General features: G+C 34.8%; 1 long non-coding RNA gene across 2 annotated transcripts in view; it reads right to left on the reverse strand.

The window, feature by feature from the left end:
* Window positions 1–18,674, reverse strand: part of LOC309864299 — a 140,084-nt gene that overhangs the window by 50,619 nt on the left and 70,791 nt on the right. For both annotated transcript variants that reach the window (XR_014311445.1, XR_014311446.1), the window contains one exon: window positions 9,293–9,388. This is a non-coding gene — a long non-coding RNA (uncharacterized lncRNA). The remainder of the gene's footprint in view (window positions 1–9,292; window positions 9,389–18,674) is intronic.

An 18,674-nucleotide genomic window follows, 5' to 3' on the forward strand; every position in this document is an offset into this window, starting at 1 on the left:
GACCAGGTGATTTTATAGGTGAGTTCAACAAAATATTCAAAACAGAGATAACTCCAAACCTAAACTTCCAATTAATAAAATAAAAGACTCTCCAATTATATCTAATTTCTTTTGTTATAAAAATTAAAAGGGGAGAAAACAGGCCAATCTTTTATTAATGCAGGAGCAAAAAAGTTTCTAAAAGAGAAAAAGAACAAATTTAATTTAGCAATGAGTAAAAAGATAATCTGTCATCTCTGAGTTGGATATATTCTAGGAATACAAGTTAATTTAATGTTATAAATTATTAAGTATAGTATAGTAATTATTAAGTGATTTCTAATTAATTAATTACTAATTAATACCATTAAGTATTAATTAATCAATTACTAATTAATTAGTTAATACTATTAAGTAATATATTACATTAACATATAAAAGAAAATTTATATAATTTCAATAAATGCAGAATAAGCAGTTAATAACCTTTAATAATAATTTTTTATAAAAATTTTTAGGGAGTAAGGCATACAAAGGAATTCCTTTAACCTGAACACAGTGTATATAGAAAAGTTATAGCAAACATTATTATCAATAGTGAACCATTATAGTTATTCCCAATATAATTTTTATTCAACTTTGACTTAAATTTCATAGTTCATGCACCAAGAAGAAAAAGAAAAAAAAGAAAATCTCTAAAGATTGAAAATAAAGTCAATTGTCATTACTCAGAGATAAGATTGTTAAAATGGAAAAATCCAAAGGAATCTACCCAAATTATTGTAATTAATCATAGATTTTAGCAAAGTTAGTAGTTATAAGATCAGTAAACAAAAGTCAGTGCCATTTTTTTATACCAGCAACAAACTGTTAGAAAAGTGAAAATTTAGGAATATATTATTCATAACAGCAAAAAACTTCAAAGTACCCAGGTAAAGATTCTAACAGAAAGTATGCAAAAACAAACAAACAAGATACATGTTTTTGGTTTTGTTTTTGTCATTTGTAGTTCATTCCTTAAATCAGGCAAAACCTATGCTAGGATTTAAGGGGGGTTATAGAAGGGAGTGGAGATAAGGTCTTAGACTGTCAACCAAATCCATTTTTTTAGCTCTACCTTTTATTAGACATCTGATGAAACGTCATAAATCCTTTGCAGATTCTGCAATGCATATCAGTGCGTTTCTAAACTTTTCCACCGAAGGTCTGGCTTTCTTGGATCCACTACATCAGTTACCACACACCCAACAACCCCCTAGGTTTCACTGCCTTCTTTCTTTTTCCTTCACTTTTACTGTTGAGAGCTTCTGAAAGAACGTAGATGTGAGTGTGTGTGTGTTCAATTAATGGTGGTTTGTTTGTTTGTTTGGGGTTTTTGTGTGTTTTTTTTTTTTTTTCCACCAAAGGTCCACTCTAACTTTCTATAAGCACGTCCCAATGGGAAATAGGAATTCAGTAGGATATCCCACCAATCAGGTATTCACTTGGCAACCGAGGAATGAACATGCTGTTTTGCAGCAAGACAGGCTCTTCCTAGAAACCATGGATAGCAATGACCTTAACTGGTTTGGCCAACACTAAACCTAGATTGAGGTTTTATATCTCTTATATAATTAACATTCTTCTTGATTTATCTTGATGACTGAGTTGGGGGCCAAATCTAATAAATGGGTTAGAGGGGGTTCCAAGGTATTGCTCTTAGGGGCCTGGTTAGATATGGCCTTCTCCTCCGGGGTAGGGTGAGAGAATTCAAGGCTGTAACAACTCCCTTAGAAGCACAAGGCTTACTGGCACACGACGATGCTTTTGTGAAATGTGTAAATAAGGCATGACAGCAGTGGTTTGCCCCTTCCCTTTCTCCCCAACCCAGAGGAAATGTTTAATGCAATGACATGCCTTTTAGATGCCCCCACTCCCAGCCTTTGCAACGGATGTTTAATATGCACTGTTTGCTATTGCTCTTCTTTTTTAGGTCTTTTATATTACCCATGTACCTCAAGGGTGATTGCTCACAATTGACACAGTTTCAGAAATACTTTTTAATGATGATTTTAAAAGATAAGTTATAAGAACTTTACTAATTTAGGCTGTGGACCCTTATCTATAGCTGAACAAAATTACACTGTAATTTCCTTCAAAACATGTAATTCAGCACAGAATCAAATCTTTCCTTTCATCTTCAGATCGTCTGCCTGGTTTCCAAATCCCTTGAGATCAATCTAATCCTCTAAGATTTTCTTTAACTCCTTGCTTTTCGGGTCTCAAATCATGAAACTTCTCAGAATATGTCGGTAGGAGTCCTGCAACAAATCTTGGACAACAATTTAAATGATAAGCAATTGGTCTAATGACCATTATCTAGGTCTAGGAGGTTAGGATTTTGTTTCTAATTTTATCACAAAGTAAAATATAAAAATATTAATATATATCATTGTTGCTAGTTCTTTATAACCTGAGAACTAAAATATTATAAAAAAAATAAATGGGAAAGGGAGAGAGAAGAATGTTAATTATATAAGAGATATAAAGTGACTCTTCTAGGGGAAAACGTAGACCAGCTTTTTCAAGAAGCTCCTATCCAAATAAGTGATATAAAAAAAAATCATGAACTATAGAAACCAGACTTAATGGAAAGACTGACAAAATAGTAAATAAAAACAAAAGGCAGGCATTATTCTCTCAGTCGGAGAGATGGGATGTGGAAAATTTATTCTATAGAAATCATTATTTTAATTATGCTTCATAAAAGAGCCTTTCTAATGCTCAGGAAAAAAATATCATGCTGCTGCATTTATACCTTTAAAAAACATCTGCTTGGTATTTTTTATTGAGCTTGTACTTTTTTCAAACATTATACCCCTCCTGAAGCCTTTTCCAACTTCCAAAACAAAATTAATTACTCTCCCCTAAAGGTCTCAGCAGACTTTGAACTGAATTTTCTTGTAGGACTTATAGTTAACATTTTTGGTATTGTTCTTCCCTTCCTAGGCGGCCATGCATTCCTCTAGGAAAAATACTGTGACTGACTGTTAACCTCAGTATGAAGATACACAATATGAATAGAAGACTCTTTTCTTTATCTTTTTCTAAGATTGGCTCTTTAATGTGACCCATTTAACTGGACAGTTAACCTGTGTATTTTATGTCTATTCACCCTCATTGAAAAGTATATTTGTCATTTCTTTCTTTTAATTAAGATACAATCTCTTACTAAAGTTCTAATTATATTGCACCAAGAGCCATAAAATAAAATGGCAATGGTACTTATTTTTCATTTGGTGATCTTCCTCATAAATAGAATTCTTTATTAGTATATCACTGTAACAAAGCTCAGTGTCCCAAAAGACTAACAAAAAAAGTCACAAAAAAAGTCACGTGTACTTTACTGTAAGTTCCTTCTACATTTGTTTTAGCCAATGACAATGGCCTGTTTCATTGATCAGTTTTCTTTTTTTTTTTTTAAAGATTTTATTTATTTATCAGAGAGAGAGAGAGAGAGAGCGAGCACAGGCAGACAGAATGGCAGGCAGAGGCAGAGGGAGAAGCAGGCTCCCTGCCGAGCAAGGAGCCTGATGCGGGACTCGATCCCAGGACGCTGGGATCATGACCTGAGCCGAAGGCAGCTGCTTAACCAACTGAGCCACCCAGGCGTCCCTCATTGATCAGTTTTCTAAACGTGAAGTATATCTGGTCTGAAAGCATAGGAGAAAAATCTATGCCAAACTTTCAAGACACAGTTGACTTTCTTGAACCTCAAAAATTGTCCAAATGGGAGGTATAAGAAGAGTAATGTTTTTTAATTGCATTTCATTCAAGAGAGAAAGAGAGAAAGAAGAGTGTAAACGACAATGACATTTAGGTCTATTAATAAAGTATTTCTTGTTTGGTTCTGGTTTCAAAACCTCTGTCATTAACTGTATGCTTTGTCCATGACATTCTACTCTTTCTTAGACAAAACAAAACAAAACAAAACAAGAAAACAAAAACAAAACAAAAAAAACAAAACAAAAAAAACCACAAAGGTGTAAGACTAGATGATAGCCAACATTCTTTCCAATACTTCTGCAGCACTACCACCTTGTAACAAAGCCTTTTTCTATTTGTGTAACCAAAGCACTTTGGATGGGGTTTAATCCCTACCTACCCCACATAAAATTCCAGACTACACCAAAGTAGTGTTATAGGGAAGCTCTAGCGTGTGTGTGTAATCACACTCCATGCCCACAGGGTTGGAAACACAGCTATATCTCATGATATAAAGCAGCTTTGAGCTGGTGATAGGTTAACATTAAAAGGATTAAGGCTTGCTTTGACATGGCTGACATTCAAAAATTAGATTTAATGTTAACAGCTGGAATGCTCAAGAAAATAAAGAGTAAGTACAGGAGAGACAAATGGAGTTAAATTAGAGCAAGTGGGTGTTAAAGGCATGATGGAATTATTTTCAACTCAGTTTAGAAAGGTTTCATTGAATAGCTAAAAAAGGTAGAGTTGGCATAAATTCTCAATTGTGATTACAAAATATAGGAAAAAAAAACGCCTTAGGTGGAAATTTTCATCTTTCAAGGTAAGTATTGTGCCACTGGAAAAAAATTTTTTAAAGAGAATTGACTAATCCTGGAGCTTTTTTAGCACTTTTCAGCTTCACAGAACTTGAAAAACATGCTAATACTTAGAAATCAAGAAGACCTGTTAAGTCTCAGGAGGCAGATTTATTTTCCTCTCATCATATTTGCCAGAAAATTAACTTACAGGTCTGAGCAGCAGAAGTTAAGGTTGATTAAAAAGCTTTTGATGGCTGAGAGGTGGTACACCTTGAGGTATATTTGGTGAGCTGTAGGTAGTTGATAAGAACCAGCATGGAAGTATCTCCAAAGTATCCACAAATTCTTTTCTACCTCCATCTCTGCACTCTGTAGACCCCCTACATTAGAGTCACAACGGGGTTTAGGAGTTGGGGATAGGGCATATTGAAAATGCAAATTTCTGGCCTCCCCTCCAGACCTACTGAAACAGCAACTCAAGTAATGATAGGAACAAGAACTCCAAGTGGTTCTCATGTCTAACAAAGTGAGACGCACTAACTGGTTTCTTGACCATTCTCAAAGCTCTCTAGAGTAGATCAATAATTTTCACTGAAAAAAACACTTGCCCCACACTTAGCTATTACCAGAATTTGAGGTCCTCATTCTAGAACGTCTAATAAGTGAGACAAACATAAAAAACAAAGATGCGCCCATGTTCACTTTACTTGAAATGGAACCATTACCCTCTCACTGTGTAACCCTGCTAAATTCCTGCCTTTTTATTCTCAAGTCTCAATTGCCATATCTCCATCTCCTAACCCCCTAAATTAGGATTATATTCTCCTTTGGGCCACTAGTTGTACTATTAAGTTTATAAGCTGTAGAAGTGCTATTATGGCATTACTGTAAGACTGCTCACGTGATGGCCAAGAGAATTTCTTCATTTATCCACACTTCCTCACAGAGTGCCTGGCACAGAATAAACACTCAAGGGGTGCCTGGATGGTTCAGTCCATTAAACATCTGCCTTCAGCTCAGGTCAAGATCCCAGGATCCTGGGATCAAGCTCCACATTGGGCTCCTTACTCAGCAGGGAGCCTGCTTCTCCCTTTTCCTCTGCCTGTTGCTCCCGCTGCTGTGGGCGCTCTCTGGGTCTCAAATAAATAAATAAAATCTTTAAAAAAAAAAAAAGAATAAACACTCAATAATTCTTGTGTGCTCATAGGGTTCATACAGTTTGGGGAAGCAACTGAACTAAGAGTATGAATTATGGAGAAATATGAAATTAAAGCACAATAGAATAGTCTTTGAGAGTTACAGAGACCTACATTGCCTACAGCAGACACTTCACTATGCACACTGGCAAATTCATTCCTTCTGTGACAAAGGGTGAACCTGGAAAGCTCAAGAACTATAGAAGATAGAAGCTTGATTTTCTTCTCTTTAGTGGTTGATTTCTTGGTCTAGGCAGTTAAATATTTGCTAGTTAACTCCATGTCTTTTTTTTTTTTAATTTAATTTTTTTCAGTGTTCCAAGATTCATTGTTTATGCACCACACCCAGTGCTCCATGCAGTAAGTGCCCTCCATAATACCCACCACCAGGCTCACCCTACCCCCACCTGTCCCCAAACCCTCAGTTTGTTTCTCAGAGTCCTGTCTCTCATGGTTTGTCTGCCCCTCCAATTTCCCCCAACCCCATGCTTTTAATGATGTTTAAACTTTCAGCCATTACCCTCTCCAAGTCTCTGATAAGTACAAAGATTGTGAGTTTCCATAACAAACTTTGATGTACATGAGCTATGTGCAAACATAAGCATATGTTTTCTAGAATTGGAACACTCTAATATTTTTAATTCCAGACTCTCGACCTCCTAGTTTTACATAGTCCTCTACCTACAGGCTTTATAATCTATAGTTTATATTTTAAGTACTAGTAATTGTCATTAAAAATTCTGCTAAGTCATATTTCAGTGATTCTAAGATGCACATTTCTCCCCACACTTTCACATGGCAGAAATCAGGATTTTAAAACTGATGATGTCTTATTTTTAATAAAATATAGTTGCTTTATTCTTATCAGTAGTAACCCTAAGCAACAAAGGATCTCAAATGCTGTACCTAAATTAGCTTGCCAAATATATAGCAAAATGTATCTTTAGCACATAAAGCATTTGCTTGTAAGAGAAATGAAGAAAAACCTTCAACAGATTTTATACCTTTTAAGAATATAGGAAACATAATAAATTCATAAGTGATTTTATGAAACAAGTCACAAGGATTAATGTATATCTTTCTTTTCCCTTCTTATCTGAAGCTATGACTTTGTGAATTCAGAAATTAAAGAATTACTGGAAGTTTTTTCCGAATTGAATACATGGACAATTTTTCTTTGGGCTAAGGAATGTGGCTCATGTTAGAACTACTTGAAAAAGACAGATGTTCCTGGAGCTAGGAAGTGAGGTGAACTTCACTAGTTAAACTAGTTAAAATTAACACATAGTGGATGCAAGTAGTTTTGTATAGAAATCACAAATCCCAATAAATAGTTTAACTCATCCTGTCTGGAAAACCTTGACAATAGAGAAGTTCAATCAAAATGAACAGAGAGTAATCACAGAGCGGAAAGACCAGAGCAAAGATGGCCCAAACCAAAGGTTTCCCTAGCCAGATACCATCTTAGGAGGGGAGATTGCAAGGATTCTAGAAAAGGGGAGACCTGAAGGTCAAAATTGAAGTTTCCTGCTCATGGAATAGACACTCTGAGTCTAACAGACTCAAATACTTTAATCCTGAAAATGTTATCCCTTTTGTGGGACAGGGTAATTCACAAGACTTTACTATAGCCTACAAAACTCTCTGTGCTCTGATTTTATTCTCACTAAGAATATTCATAACATTACCACATAAAAAATTCATTCTATCAATTTAACAATGTGTTTTCAGGAAAAAAGTAATGTATATGTCCATGTTAGTACAATGCATCTGATTTAAGGGAACAAGAAAATGTGAAATAGACAACTAGAATGAGACAGATATGGTAAGCAGAGATTGTTACCTGCTTTGTTCAACATCCAATTTTCCCTTAGTAGCAAAAATAGTAATCAGGACAGCAATGCATGTGTGCATTTAAAGATTAAAATTTTGAGATTCTCTTGCACCAGTTACAATAATAAATTCTAGTAAATGTGATATAAGTGAAATTCAGGGAAGATTTCTTTCCCTTCCTCCATTGCTTTCCTTCCTCCATCTTGTGCTCCCTGGAATATGGAAGTAATACCTGGAGTTTTAGCATCTTGGGCTTTCAATTTTGAAGATGGGGGCTACATGCTGAAAATGATGTAACAGAGAGATAAGGGTGTAGGTCCCTGATGAAACCTATATGCCATATCAGCACTGGATTGGATATTTGCAGATTTCTTTACAATGAGAGAAACAAATTTCTATCTTGTTAAAAATATTTTATTTGGTAGTTATCTGCTGTATGTAGCCAAACCTATCGTAACTGGTGTATGTGATGATTGTACTTCCCTGATACATGATATTAGGAAGGTGTATCTAGGGAAGTGGATATGATATATGTATCATAGTCATTAAAAAGGGAATATCTCTCATAATAGAAGCAGCAATTGTTCTGCAGTTTGTGCATTAGTTTCTTTTACCATTTCTGTTATTGTGTATCAGCTCCTGAGAGGCTCATCAATTCTGGAGTGCACTAAAAAAAATGGTTTAGGGATTTCTGCAAAACTGAGGGTAACCTACAAGGTCTTGTCTAATTGTTTAACTGCCCTCTCTTTCCCATCTTTGTATTATCAAATTCTTTAAACCTGTACAGCTGTTCCTGTCATATTTATATGTATAATTACATATAATGTGTTCAGTGTGTGAAATTCTGTACTTCAAGAAAAAGACAGGTAACTTACCTTTCATTATACAAATGCAAATCTACAGAATTCTAAGATAAGCCACCCACTGCTTAAAAGAGTACCTGGCACACAATTCCACATCAGTTTATGCTGTGTAACAAACCACAATAAAACACAGTGGTTTAAAAAAAAAAAAACAAGTATTGGGGCGCCTGGGTGGCTCAGTGGGTTAAGCCTCTGCCTTCAGCTCAGGTCATGATCTCAGGGTCCTGGGATCAAGCCCCGCATCGGGCTCTCTTCTCAGCGGAGAGCCTGCTTCCTCCTCTCTCTCTGCTTGCCTCTCTGCCTACTTGTGATCTCTCTCTCTCCGTCAATAAATAAAAAAAAAAAATTTAAAAAAAAACAAGTATTTTTCCTTTATACATTGTTGGGTTGGCTGGGTTTCAACTGACTTGGGCTCAGCTTAGCTCTAAGCTACAGGTTTGGTCTAGGCCTGGTCTGTGTGTCTCTTCTTGTTGGTTCAAACACTACTTCTGAACTATTTTTACTCACAACACTTCTGACACTAAATGTGTGTGGTTTTCCCCACACCAACTACCAGTTCTCCAACTCCCTACCCAGGTGTTCCACAGTTTAATTCAATTCTGATTCTAACTACCTGGAATTAGCACAGGTTAGGGGATCAGTCTCACAAAACTATCCCTAATCAGACACCAATGAAGCACTTCAGGTATCCACTTACACAGGACAAAGACCAAATACATATTTATACACTTACCTATAGCACATTTTTCTCATGACAAAGGCGTAAAGACCACTGCCAAACCTCCATCGACATCACATGTGCTAGCATCCCCTTCACTGAAGCAAATCATCTGGGTAACCCCAAAGTCAACAGCAGGAAATACAGTACTCAGCCTACCTGAACCCATGCCAGGAGTGTTGATGTGCAGTACTAGTCCAAAGGAGTGAAGAATTGAGCACAGTTATTCAATCCACCACAGTTCTCAATAAAAACCTGTTAGAAATAAAAGAATATGGTGGAAATTCTAGTTGAAATGTGTGTTGGCAGTCCAACTGAAGCAGACACTGCAAATGCAAATCAGATACAAAAATTCTGAGAACTGTTCTATGTAGAGGCAATCGGGGCAGATCTGTGTTTGGATATCATGGTTTATTAACCAGGACCCAGCAGGAATGGTGAGGTGAGCAAATGAAGACAAAGGAAGCATTTGAGAGTCCACAGGGTACTCCAATGGGGAAGTATACTTTCCATCTCAAGATAGTAATTCCGTACTGATTTTTTGGTTTCCAAATGAATCTGGACTAGCTATCATCTTAATCCTCTCCTTATCAAAACTTTGTCATTACTTACTGGGAAATATTTTTCCCTATAGAAACACACCTCTGATTTTATGATACTCAAAAACTTGATTCACTTTATGGAAATTCATTTTGACAGAATGTTTCTACTTTGCTTTTGAAAAGCAAAAGTAGAAATAGTATAGCGGTGAACCATATTTGAAATAGTATAGCGGTGAACCAGATAGAAAACTGAGTCTCCCCAAGTGGTTAAGTAACATCTAGAGAATGATTTAGGCAAGAGGAGGAATAGAGATCTAAGAATAATCCTCACTTGCAGAGAGGAAATACAGCATTGTAATGGAGAACATGGGCACTGGAGACATTTATCTTGGATTCACATGCCAGCCCAATCGTCTTTATAGAAAGGGAGTGAATACCTAGTTCATAAGTCATTAATGAGAATATGATAAATTGCAAAGAAATTGATTAGAAATGATAAACACTTATATATTAGTTGTTATTATAGGCAGATGTTTCTATCTTCTCAGCCTCTGGTACACCAGAAGGAGAAGGTAATTTAAAAATTAATGTTGCATATGGGTTGAAATGCTTCTCTAGTGGAGAGATGAGTTTTGACAAAGATATATAAGCTTTGACATATATACAGACACATAACATATAATACAACTATACACACATGTATCTGTATATGTATATCTAGAAATATTTTCAGAATATAAATACACACTTCTTAAATTCTTCTGGCTTTCTCTTTTGGGAGGAAAATTTCAAAGGTAAATAACTTGGCAAGCTTTATAAAAGGTAACTTAGAAAATAATTCTTTGTGCCTCTTTATCAGGTACATTTAAAAACTGATATTGATGAAATGATATGAAAACAATAAAACAAACACTGAGAAAATCAGCATAACTTTTTTTAAACTTTTTTTTTTTTTTTTTTACAAAATAGTCTATATATTACCTATTCTAAGAAGGCTTTCCAAATTTCCTAAATAAATTTCATTCTCCCTCGAAGTTCCTACAAAATTTGGTTGTGTACTCATTCAAGCCCTGTTAGGATTAATATTTTAGAAACATGTGTCCCCATTAGATTATGAGTTCTGGGACATAGGACATCTATATAATAATTGTTATAAATGACATTTAAATTTTCTTATATAGCTTACAAACAGCCGCTAAATAAATTTCTCCTTTGTGCTTTCTCACAAAAGCCCTGTAATAGCTTTGCATTCTTGTCAGTACCACATATTAATGCTCAGCATATAATATAATAGACTTTCAAAAATATTTGGGGTTTAATTAAAATTAAAACTGGATTGTGTACATTAAATTAAAAGGTTGACAATTCCTTGAATTTTTATTTCCTCTAAAGCAATTAAGAGAGGGAAAGAAGATTTTGAATGCTTTCACTTTATTTGCATGCAACCAAAATATTCCTGAAATAAAAAATTAAGTATTTATTTGACAATTAAGATTGCATAGAATGGCAACATCTAAATATAGCAGTGAATAGTGTGTGTGTCTATAAGAGGTCAGAACAGGTCTTCTTTTCCCTGCTCCTTTCTGATTGCCTCACTTCTGGTCTGCACTGTATAAACTCCACATCCAGTGCGTACATTATGAGAGAAAGAGTTAAATCAGCTTTCAAGCATATGTTTCCATTGGTAATCCAGGACCAAGTCAGTTTTCCCCATTCAATAATTTTTCCTTTAGAAGACACAGCTTCCTATAACCGTTTGGGGTTCATTTAAATTCTGACATTTCTCTATTGGAAAATGAACTGAAGCCATCAACCTACATTTCACTTCACAGATACCCTTCAATCACTATTACATATGGCTGAATTATAATCTCATAAGATAACTATCCCACACGACAAAAGCTTTCTCACCCATTATCCACTCAAAGTCATCTGGTTTCTCTGCCAAGGCTTTGCTATTTTCATGAGCAATTTAAAAGTCACTTACAGCTCAGAAAATAGTTCACCTCTTATTTAGTTCTTGAAGTCAGCTGTAAGCACATTCTATGCTATGTCAAAAACCATTTCTTATTTTCACTGGACTCAAATTGCCAAAGCTTCTCTGGAACATAAAGACCATTCAAAATGAAATGGAATAGGAGGGAAGCAGATATCCAGAACTAGATTTTTCCTTATTAAAAACAAATAAGAGGTAAGACCTCTGGAAAAAGAATAAAAACAGAATAAAATTGAGTACCAGAAAGGGAAGCAATGAATTAAGAAACGACTAATGGAAGTTGCATGTAGAGTACATGCAAGAAAAAGAAAACTGAAATTCCATTTCTAATTCAGAATTTTTTTTCTGTGGACATTAAGGATATATGAAATAACAATAAAACTTTGCCAACTGTAGTGGCTATGTTCCCCTAGGCCCCTGATGGGCCAAGTCCCAGGTTAGGGTATGAGGATAATAATGACGAGGACACGGTCCTGCTCACAGCCTAATGGTGAAGACAAATACGTACACCTCATAATACTATAAACATTAGAATGACAAAAATGCTCAAATTAAGGAAATGGAAATATTTTTTAAAGTGATAGGGAAGCATTAAAGTGGGAATACTTAATTCAAATTTGGGATGATTAGGAAAATCACTATGTAAGAATTAAAGTTTCATTTGGCCCTTGAAATGAGTAGGAATTCATTTGGTAGGAAAAGAGGGGAAGGCATATGCACATTTAGGAAGTAGCAAGTGGTCCCACATGACTGAATGTGAGGCCAGGAGAAGAGATGGGAGAGGATACTGAAAAGTAGGTTGAGACTCTATTGAACCAGCAAAAGTTTTTATACAGTCATATCTGTGCTCTAAAAAGGCTACATCTGTTAGCATTATGAAGAAATTAGAAGAGTCAATATTATATTCTAGAATCTAATAGTGATATTGGGATAAAGGAAGCAATTACTATAAAAGATATTAGAACGTGATTCAGTTGGGTTTAATAATTCCTAAGCTATAGAAGGTAAAGAAGAAGAAGAAAGTGAAGCTAGGAATATATTTTATGCTTTTATGGAGCTCTGATGGACAATGAAGTAGTTGTTGGATACATTTATTGGGAATTTAGAAATAGGAAGAAAAGAAGGCCTTGAAAGGACGGGCACAGTATACTACCCAAAGCAATCTACAGATTTAATGCAATCCCCATCAAGATACCAATGTCATTTTTCACAAAACTAAAACAAATACTAAAATTTGCATGGAACTAAAAAAGACCCCCAAAAGCCAAAAATTATCTAAAGAAAGAAGAACAAAACTAGAGATATCACAATTCCAGATTTCAAACTATACCACAAAGCTGTAGTAACTAATATAACATAGTACTGGCACAAGCATAGACCTACATATCCAAAGAATAGAGAGCCCAGGAATAAACTCATATTTTAGGGTCAATTAATCTATGACAAAGGAGGCAAGAATATACAATGGGGGAAAGACGTCTCTTCAACAAATAGTATTGGGAAAAATTGGGCAGCTACATGCAAAAGAATGAAACTGAACCACTTTCTTACACCACCCATAAAAATAATGTGAAAATGGACTAAATACCTAAATGAGATCTGAAACTGTAAAGCTCTTAAAAGAAAATACAGGCAGTAATTTCAAACATCAGCCTTAGCAATATTTTTCTGACTCACTCTCTCCTAAGGCAAAGGAAATGGGAGTAAAAATAAACTATTGGGAATACATCAATTAAGAGGCTTTGCACAGCAAAGAAAACCACTAACAAAACAAAATGGTAAGCAACTGAGGAGGAGGAGAAGATTTTTGTAAATGATACATCTAATTAAGTGTTAATATCCAAAATATATAAAGAACTTCTGCAACTCAATACCAGAAAAACCCCAAATAATCTGATTAAGAAATGCAGAAGATCTGAATTGGCTTTTTTCAAAGATGACGTACAGATGGTCAATAGTTAAATGAAAAGATGCTCAACATTACTAATTGTCAGGGAAATGCAAATTAAAACCACAATGAGATGCCACCTCACACCAGTCAGAATAACTAATATCAAAAAGACAAGAAATAACACATGTTGGCAAAGACAGAAAAGAGAACCCTTGTACACTTCAGTAGGAATGTACATTTGTGCAGCCATTATGGAAAACAATATGGAGGTCCCTCAAAAAGTTCAAAATAGAATTACCAGGTGATCAGTAATTCCACTACTGGGTGTTTACCTAAAGAAAACAAAAACACTAATTTGAAAAGATAAGCACCCTTATGTTTATTGCAGCATTATTTATAATAGCCAAGACTGGGAAACAACCTAAGTGTCCATCGATAGATGAATACATAAGGAAGATGTGGTATACATCAACTTAATATAGATATAGAATGCCATAAGCTTAGGATGATATATATGAACCTAATTGTAAATACAAAGCTAAACCTTTAATACACAAAACATAAAAGAAAGCCAAACATAACACTACAGAAATTCAGTCACAGAGAGAGCAAGAAACTGAAAAACCACAAGAACAAGTACAAAACAATGAAAAATGGCAAAAAGTACATAACTATCAATAATTTCTTTAAATGTAAATAGTCCCAATGCTCCAGTCAAAAGATATGGGGGGGGGGCAGCATGAAGAATGGATTAATAAAAAAAAAAAACACATTTGTATGCTGCCTACATATAAGTAAGCCTACAAAAGACTTACTTCAGATCTAAAGACCCATACAAGGCTGGAAAAACATTTACCATCCAAATGGAAGAAGGGGAAAAAAAAAAAAATCCAGGTAGCAGTAGTTAATCAGACAAAGTAGACTTCAAAACAAAGACCAAAAAAGGGCATTACATAATGACAAAGGTATTAATCAATAAGATGATATAATAATTATAAATATCTACACACCCAACATCAGAGCACCTAAATACATAAAGCAAATATTAACAGACAGAGAAAAATTTATGTTAATACAATAATAGTAGGGGACTTTAACACCCACTTACATCATTGAATAGATCATCCAGCAGAAAAATCAATAAGGAAACAGTGTTTTTGAATTACACATTAGACCAGATAGACATAACAAATATATACAGAACATTCCATCAAAAACAACAGAATACACACTCTTTTCAATTACACAGGAAACACTCCAGAAGAGATCACATGTTAAGTTGCAGAAGATGTCTCAATAAATTTATGGAGACTGGAATTATACTGTGCATCTTTTCTGACCACAATAGTATGAAACTAGAAATCAATTATAAGGAAAAAACTCACAAACATGTGGAGGCTAAAAAACATAATACCTAACAACCAGTAGGCCAAGGAGAAATTAAAAAAATACATGGAGGCAAATGAAAATGAAAACACAATAGTCCAAGATCTTTGGGATGCCACCAATGCAGTTCCAAAGAAGGAAATATATGATACAGGTCTACCTTGAAACAAGAAAAAGCTCAAATAAACAATCTAACCTTACACTAATTTGAATAATTAATGAAGAAATCATTCTTCACTAATAGTGAGGACAGTCCAAGATGACTAAAGGAAATAATAAAGATTGGAGCAGAAATAAAGGACAGAGACTAAAAAAAGACAATGTGTGAATCCAAACTCTGGGTCTTTGAAAAGATAAACAAAATTGATAAACCCTTAGCCAGACTCATCAAGAAAAAAAAAAAAAAAAAGAGAAGACCCAATAAAAACAGAAACAAAAGAGAAGTAACAACTGACACCACAGAAATACAAAAGATGAGAATACTAAGAAAAATTGTATGTCAACAAATTGGACAAACTGGAAGAATAGATAAATTCCCAGAAACCTATAATCTTCTAAAACTGAGTCAGAAAGAAATGGAAAATCTGAGCAGACCAACTACTAACAAAATTGAAACTGTAATAATAATAAAAAAAAAAACCCTCTAGAAATAAAAACTACTAATAAAATAAAACAACCAGATGGATTCACAGCTGAATTCTATGAAATATTTAATGAAGAGTTAATATCTGTTCTCAAACTGTTCTGGGGTGAGGAGGGACACAGATGAAGTAAAGCTTCCAAATACATCCTTCCAAATACCAGCATTACCTGGGTACCAAAAATAGACAAAGACACCATGAAAAAAAATTCAGGCCAATATCCTTGATGAACATAATGCAAAGACACTCAACAAAACATTAGCAAACCACATTCAGCAATATATTAAAAGGATCATTAACCACAATTAAGTGGAATTATTCTGGGGTTGCAAAGAAAATTCGGTATTCACAAACCAATGTGATATACATCAACAAAATGAAAGATCGAAATCATATGATCATCTCAACAGACACAGAAAAAACATTTGGCAAAATTCAATATTAGTTCTTGATAAAAACTCTTAAAGTAGTTTTAGAAGAAATATACTTTGACATAAAAAAAGGCCATATATAGGGGCACCTGGGTGGCTCAGTGGGTTAAAGCCTCTGCCTTCAGCTCAGGTTATGATCTCAGGGTCCTGGGATTGAGCCCTGCATCGGGTTCTCTGCTCAGCGGTGAACCTGCTTCCTCCTCTCTCTCTCTCTGCCTGCCTCTGCCTACTTGTGATCTCTGTCAGTCAAATAAATAAAGAAAGTCTTTTGAAAAAAGGCTATATATGTATATATCCCACAGCTAATATATATATATATTTTATATATATATATATATATAATACATATAATATTATGGAGACTGGATATATATATAATATGTATATTATATATATATATCCCACAGCTAACATACTCAATGGTGAAAAACAGAGATTTTCCTCTAAGATCAGGAACAAGACAAAGATGTCTACTCTTACCACTTTTATTCAACATGGTACTGGAAGTTCTAGCCACAACAGTCAGACAAAAATGAAAAGTGATTCATATTGATAAAGAAATTAAACTGTCACTATTTGCAGATGACATATTATACAAAGAAAATCCCAAAGACTACCATAACACTGTTAGATGTAATAAATGAATTCAGTAAAGTTGCAGGAGACAAAATTAACACCCAGAAATCAGTATTGTTTCTATACACTAATAATGAAGTAGCAAAAAGAAAAATTAGGGGGGGAAATTCAGTTTACAATTGCACCAAAAAGAAAAAAAAATCAGAATAAATTTAACCAAGGAGGTGAAAGACCTGTAACATGAAAATGAAGAGGACTCAAACAAATGGAAAGCTATTCCATGCTCAAGAAGACATCCAGATGGCCAACAGACACATGAAAAAGTGCTTCACATCACTCAGCATCAGGGAAATACAAATCAAAACCACAGTGAGATACCACTTCATACCAGTCAGAATGGCTAAAATTAACAAGTCAGGAAACAACAGATGTTGGCAAGGATGTGGAGAAAGGGGAACCCTCCTACACTGTTGGTAGGAATGCAAGCTGGTGCAGCCAGTCTGGAAAACAGCATGATATTCCTCCAAAAGTTGAAAATAGAACTACCCTATGACCCAGGAATTGCACTACTGGGTATTTACCCTAAAGATACAAATGTAGTGATCTGAAGGGGCACATGCACCTGAATATTTATAGCAGCAATGTCCACAATAGCCAAACTACGGGAAGAACCTAGATGTCCATCAACAGATGAATGGATAAAGAAGATGTGATACACACACACACACACACACACACACACACACACACACACTGGAAGGAATATCATGCAGCCATCAAAAGAAATGAAATCTTGCCATTTGCAACAATGTGGATGCAACTAGAAGGTATTATGCTGAGCGAAATAAGTCAATCAGAGAAAGACAATTATCATATGATCTCCCTGATATGAGGAATTTGAGAGGCAACTGGGGGTTTGGGGTGTAGGGAAGGAAAAAATGAAACATGGGATTGGGAGGGAGACAAACTATAAGAGACTCTTAATCTCACAAAACAAACTGAGGGTTGCTGGGGGGAGAAGGAGGGAGAGGGTGGTGAGTGCTGTGGTGGTGAGCTATGGTGAGTGGTGTGAAGTGTGTAAGCCTGACGACTAACAAACCTGTACTCCTGGGGCTAATAATACATTATATGTTAATTAAAAAAATAAGAAGCGATGTGGGAAAAAAAAGACATTCCTGGTTTGGAAGAATTAATATTGTTAAGATGCCTATACTTCCCAAAACAGTCTAAAGATTCAGTGTAATCCCTATCAAAATACCAAAGCAGCTTTCACAGAACTAGAGTAAATAAATCCTAAAATTTTTATGGAACCACAAAAGACATCAAATAGCCAAAGTGTATCTTATAGGAAAAAAGCTAGAAGTATCACGATTCCAGACTTCAAGATATCCTAAAAAGCTATATAATCAAAGCAGTATGGTACTGGCACAAAAATAGACACATGGTTCATGTGGTGAAAAATAATGAATACTGTTATGCTGAAAATAAAAAATAAATTAAAAAAAAATATACAATAAAAAAAAAAAAAAAAAAAAAAAAAAGAATAGAGAGCCCAGGAGTAAATGAATGTTTATATGGTCATTTAATCTATAACAAAAGATCCAAGAATATACAATAGGGAAGAGGTGGTCTCTTCAACAAATGGTATCGGGAAAACTGAACAGCTGCATGCAAAAGAATGAAACTGGACCATTTTATAATGCCACCCACAAAAATAAACTCAAAATGGAATAAAGACCTAAATCTGACACCTGAATCCATAAAAACCCTAGAAAAGAACATAGTAATTTCCCCAACATCAGCCATGGCAACATTTTTCTAGACATGTCTCCTAAGGCAAGGGAAACAGAGGCAAAATTAAATTCCTTGAACTGCATCAAAATAAAAAGTTTCTGCATAGTAAAAAAATATGAAAAGGTAATCTACCGAAGGGGAGAAGATATTTACAAATAATACCTCTGATAAGGGATTAATACCTAAAATGTATAAAGAACTCACACAATTCAACACCATAAAAGCAAATAATCCCATTTTAAAATGGGCAGATGATGTGAATAGACATATTCTATAAAGAATAT

Source organism: Mustela nivalis (assembly GCF_964662115.1).
Source record: "Mustela nivalis genome assembly, chromosome: 5".
NCBI lineage: Eukaryota > Metazoa > Chordata > Mammalia > Carnivora > Mustelidae > Mustela > Mustela nivalis.